This window comes from Cervus canadensis, chromosome 25, assembly GCF_019320065.1.
Source record: "Cervus canadensis isolate Bull #8, Minnesota chromosome 25, ASM1932006v1, whole genome shotgun sequence".
NCBI classification, from domain to species: Eukaryota; Metazoa; Chordata; class Mammalia; order Artiodactyla; family Cervidae; genus Cervus; species Cervus canadensis.
Genome location: NC_057410.1, coordinates 2,426,996 through 2,432,485, shown reverse-complemented (window position 1 = coordinate 2,432,485; position 5,490 = coordinate 2,426,996). Strand labels below are relative to the sequence as shown.

General features: G+C 42.0%; 1 non-coding gene across 1 annotated transcript; it reads left to right on the top strand.

The window, feature by feature from the left end:
- The first annotated feature begins 4,903 nt into the window (after positions 1-4,903).
- On the top strand, positions 4,904-5,010 carry LOC122427903. The gene has a single exon (XR_006265594.1). It is a non-coding gene; the product is annotated as a U6 spliceosomal RNA (small nuclear RNA).
- The last annotated feature ends 480 nt before the right edge of the window (positions 5,011-5,490 follow it).

Sequence of the window (5,490 nt, the reverse complement as noted above, 5' to 3'; positions counted from 1 at the left end):
TTCAGTGTTTTGTTAATTTCTGCTGTACAAAGTGATTTGGTTATACACATGTGTACATTCTTAATATTACTTTCCATTATGATTTATCGCAGGATAGTGAATCTAGTTCTCTGTGCTATGCGTCAGGACCTTGGTGTTTACCCATTCTACATTATGATAGCTCACTTCTGCTAACCCCAGCCTCCCACTCTATCCTTCCGTCTTCCTTCTTCACCTCGACAACCACTCTGTCTGTTTTCTACGTCCGTGAGTCTGTTTCCGTTTCACAGATAGGTTCATTTGTGTCGTATTCTAGATTCCACATGTAATTGATATCATACGGTGTTTGTCTTTCTCTTTCTGACTCACTTTGCTTAGTATGAGAGTCTCTAGTTGAATCCATGTTGCTGCAGATGACATTCCAATAAGTTCCCTACCTACAAATCTTCATGTTGTGAACTTTCAAAGATGCGCACACGTGTTCCATCAATGTCAGGTGTGAGGAAAATTGCAACTCGCCCTCCATCGCCTGTTGCTGAGGGTCCTTCAGCTCCTCCATCTCCCCCTCCTCTCCCTCCCCTAGACACTAACTCTTCTTCCCTGCTCAGTCGAGGCCAGCCCCTGTATGCCAGCTCTTGTACTGTACCGCTGCGCTTTTCAAGGCACTATACTGTAAGACTAAAATGTTTTCTTTATTTTGTGTGTTTGTGTTTTATATATTATTTGTGTGAAAAGAATTACAAACCTATTGTGCTGGGCTAAGTCACTTCAGTTGTGGCCTGCTCTCTGTGACCCTATGAGCCAGGCTCCTCTGTCCATGGGATTCTCCAGGCAAGAATACTGGAGTGGATTGCATTCCCTCTCCAAGGGATCTTCCAGACCCAGGGATTGAACCCGCATGTCTTACATCTAACCTGCATTTGGCAGGCAATTTCTTTACCACACAGTTCAGTTCAGTCGCTCAGTCGTGTCCAACTCTTTGCGGCCCCATGGACTGCACCATGCCAGGCCTCCCTGTCCATCACCAACTTCCAGAGTCCACCCAAACCCATGTCCATCGAGTCGATGATGCCATCCAGCCATCTCATCCTCTGTCATCCCCTTCTCCTCCTGCCCCCAATCTTTCCCAGCATCAGGGTCTTTTCCCATGAGTCAGCTCGTCACATCAGGTGGCCAAAGTATTGGAGTTTCAGCTTCAGCATCAGTCCTTCCAATGAATATTCAGGACTGATTTCCTTTAGGATGGACTGGTTGGATCTCCTTGCAGTCCAAGGGACTCTCAAGAGTCTTCCCCAACACCCACAGTTCAAAAGCATCAATTCTTTGGCACTCAGTTTTTTTTATAGTCCAACTCTCACATCCATACATGTCTACTGGAAAAACCACAGCTTTGACTAGACAGACCTTTATTGGCAAAGTAATGTCTCTGCTTTTTAATATGCTATCTAGGTTGGTCATAACTTTCCTTCCAAGGAGTAAGCATCTTTTAATTTCATGGCTGCAGTCACCATCTGCAGTGATTTTAGAGCCCAGAAAAATAAAGTCAGCCACTGTTTCCCTATCTATTTGCCATGAAGTGATGGGACCAGATGCCATGATCTTAGTTTTTTGAATGTTGAGCTTTAAGTCAACTTTTTCACTCCTCTTTCACTTTCATCAAGAGGCTCTTTAGTTCTTCTTCATTTTCTGCCATAATGGTGGCATAATGGTGGTATCATATCTGAGGTTATTGATGTTTCTCCCAGCAATCTTGATTCCAGCTGGTGCTTCCTCCAGCCTAGCGTTTCTCATGATGTACTCTGCATATAAGTTAAATAGGCAGGGTGACAATATACAGCCTTGATGTACTCCTTTCCCTATTTGGAACCAGTCTGTTGTTCCATGTCCCGTTCTAACTGTTGCTTCCTGACCTGCACACAGGTTTCTCAAGAGGCAGGTCAGGTGGTCTGGTATGCCCATCTCTTTCAGAATTTTCCAGTTTATTGTGATCCACACAGTCAAAGGCTTTGGCATAGTCAATAACGCAGAAATAGATGTTTTTCTGGAACTCTCTTGCTTTTTTGATGATCCATCAGATGTTGGCAATTTGATCTCTGGTTCCTCTGCCTTTTCTAAAACCAGCTTGCACATCTGGAAGTTCACGGTTCACATACTGCTGAAGCCTGGCTTGAAGAATTTTGAGCATTACTTTACTAGCGGGTGAGATGAGTGCAATTGTAGCCCCATGAGAAAGCAGTATTATTATATAGCAAATTGTGTTAGCTGGGTACCTAGGCTAACTTTGTTGGACTTACAAACATGCTCTTGGAATGGAACTCGTTCTTATATAGGGGACTTTCTGTGTTTCATTCTTCTTGATGGCTGAATAGTATTTCATTTCACATATGTACCACATCTTCTTTATCCATCCATCTGTTGATGGACATTTAGATTGTTTCCGTGTCTTGGTCATTGTGAATTGTGCTGCTATCAACATAAGGATGCATTATCTTTTTTTTTCACATGTGTTTTTTACAATTAAAGTTTTATCTGGATATATGCCCAGGAGTGGAATTGCTGGGTTATATGGTAATTCTACTTTTAGTTTTCTGAGGAACCTCCATAATGTTTTTCATAACAGCTGTTATCAACTTACATTCCAACCAACAGTGTAGGAGAGTTCCCTTTTCTCCACACCCCCTCCAGTATTTATTTGTAGAGTTTTTAATGATGGTCATTCTGACTGGTGTGAGGTGGTACCTCACTGTAGTTTTGATTTGCATTTCTCTAATAATTAGTAGCATTCACATCTTTTCACGTGCCTATTTACCATTTGTATTTCTTCTTTGGAGAAATGTCTATTTAGATTTTCTGCCCATTTTTCAATTGGATTATTTGTTGTTGAGCTGTTTGAATTGTTTCTATATTTTGGAATTTAAGCCCTTGTCCATTATATCGTTTGCAAATGTTCTCTTTCATTCTGTAGATTGTTTTCATTTTGTTTATGGTTTCCTTCGCTGTGCAAAAGCTTGGTAAGTTTGATTAGGTCCCATTTGTTTATTTTTCTTTTTATTTCTATTGCCTTGGAGGCTGACCTAAGGAAACATTGGTATGATTTATCAGAGAATGTTTTACCTATGATCACTTCTAGGAGTTTTATGATGTCCTGTCTTGTGTCCTGTCTTATATTTAAGTCCTGAAGCCATTTTGAGTTCATTTTTGTGTATGGTGGGAGGGTGTATTCTAACTTCATCGATTTACATGCCGCTGTCCAGCTTTTCCCACACCATTTGCTAGGAAGAGACTGTCTTGTATATTCTTGCCTCCTTTGTCGAAGACTAATTGATTGTAGATGTATGAGTTTATTTCTGGGCTCTCTTCTGTTCCACTGATCCATATGTCTGCTTTTGTGCCAGTACCTTGCAGTTTTGTTAGATCATTAATTTTAAAATATAACTTAAAAGAAAGTCAATCACAGTAGTTCCTCATATTCAAGAAAAAGAGGCTGTCCATAATACTAAGTCTGTCATCTCTTTAATCCTGGTTATATAATTGAACAGACACACACACACACACACACACAAATATCTGTAAAAATTACAGATAAAGTATGTTAAGTTTCTATTATATTTGACCTAATTATCTAAGGAATTCATCCATTCATTTATCCACAAATATTTAGGCACAATTCTAGGTATTGAGGATACAGGACTGAAAAAATATTTTAATCCTAGCCTGACTGTTGTGAGAAAGAGAGAAACAATAAACAAAATAAATAAGTAAATTTTGTAGCACCTTAGAAGTTGACGTGTGAGGAATAAATAAGGAAATGTTGACAGGGGATAGGGAGTGCCAGGCTGAGTTTCAAGTTTAAAGAGCGTGATCATGAAAGGCCCCACTGGGACTTCCCTGAGAGTCTAGTAGTTAAGATCCCACCTCCTATGCAGGGGCACAGGTTCTATCCCCGGTCAGGAAACTAAGGTTCCACATGGCTCAGAGTGTAGCCAAAAGATTTTTTTTTCCTCTAAGGAAAGGCGTGGACTTCGCTGGTGGTATGGTGGATAAGAATCCACCTGCCAATGAAGGGGACATGGGTTTGATCCCTGGTCAAGGAAGATCTCACATGCTGCAGAGCGACTAAGCCCAATGGGCTGAAACTACTGATTCGTAAACTTAGGGTCTGTGCAACAAGAGAAATTTTCACCAAAATGAAAAGCCTGCATACCGCAGCTGGAGAGTAGCCCCCACTTGCCACAACTAGAGAAAGCCTGCTTCCAACAAGATTCAGAACAACCATTAATATATATTTTTAAAAAGAAAGGCTTCACTGAGGTGACATTGGAGAGAAGTCTGGCAGGGAGCGATGAATTAAGTGAGCAGGTATCTGGAGGAAAGTACCCCCGGAAGGAGCAGCAGGTCCAAGACCCTGAGGCAGGTAACACCGGGGTCATTCAAGGACCACAAAGAAACCAGCGTAGCAGAGCCACTGGAGTGAGCCCTGCGAGAGGGCTTGGAGGTGAGGTCAGACGAAGAGTGCGATCGGGCCACGGCAGGCCTTGTCGGCCACGGTGAAGACTTTGGCTTTTTCTCTAAGTGAGGCGGGAAAATCACACTGCAGAGGATCAATGTTCCCACCTAAGAATTCATCTTCCCTCGAATCATTCTTCCATTTCAAAATATATCCAATAACAAAACATTCTTCCCCCGCCCCCGGTCCCCCAGTTCTCAAAGCCTATCTACACACGTCCTACAGAACTAAAAATCCCTGCAGCATCCAGGCATTGTCTCACCCCTCGAGCTCTGCTAGTCAGCTGTATCAGTCCGTGTCCAACGGGGAGACAGAAATCACACAGTGATTTTAAGAAGGAAAGTTGAACGGTAAGAGAAGATTAGAGTCATGGGGCATAACCAGTAAGGAGTGAAGAAAACTCAAAAGCATATAGGAGTGCTCGCTTCGGCAGCACATATACTAAAATTGGAACGATACAGAGAAGATTAGCATGGCCCCTGTGCAAGGATGGCACGCAAATTCGTGAGGCTTTCCATATTTTTTACAAGCAATAAATGCTGGAGAGGGTGTGGAGAAAAGGGAACCCTCTTACACTGTTGGTGGGAATGCAAACTAGTACAGCCGCTATGGAGAACAGTGTGGAGATTTCTTAAAAAACTGGAAATAGAACTGCCATATGACCCAGCAATCCCACTTCTGGGCATACACACTGAGGAAACCAGATCTGAAAGAGACACGTGCACCCCAATGTTCATCGCAGCACTGTTTATAATAGCCGGGACATGGAAGCAACCTAGATGCCCATCAGCAGACAAATGGATAAGAAAGCTGTGGTACATATACACCATGGAATATTACTCAGCCGTTAAAAAGAATTCATTTGAATCAGTTCTAATGAGATGGATGAAACTGGAGCCCATTATACAGAGTGAAGTAAGCCAGAAAGATAAAGACCAATACAGTATACTAACACATATATATGGAATTTAGAAAGATGCTAACGATAACCCTATATGCAAAAC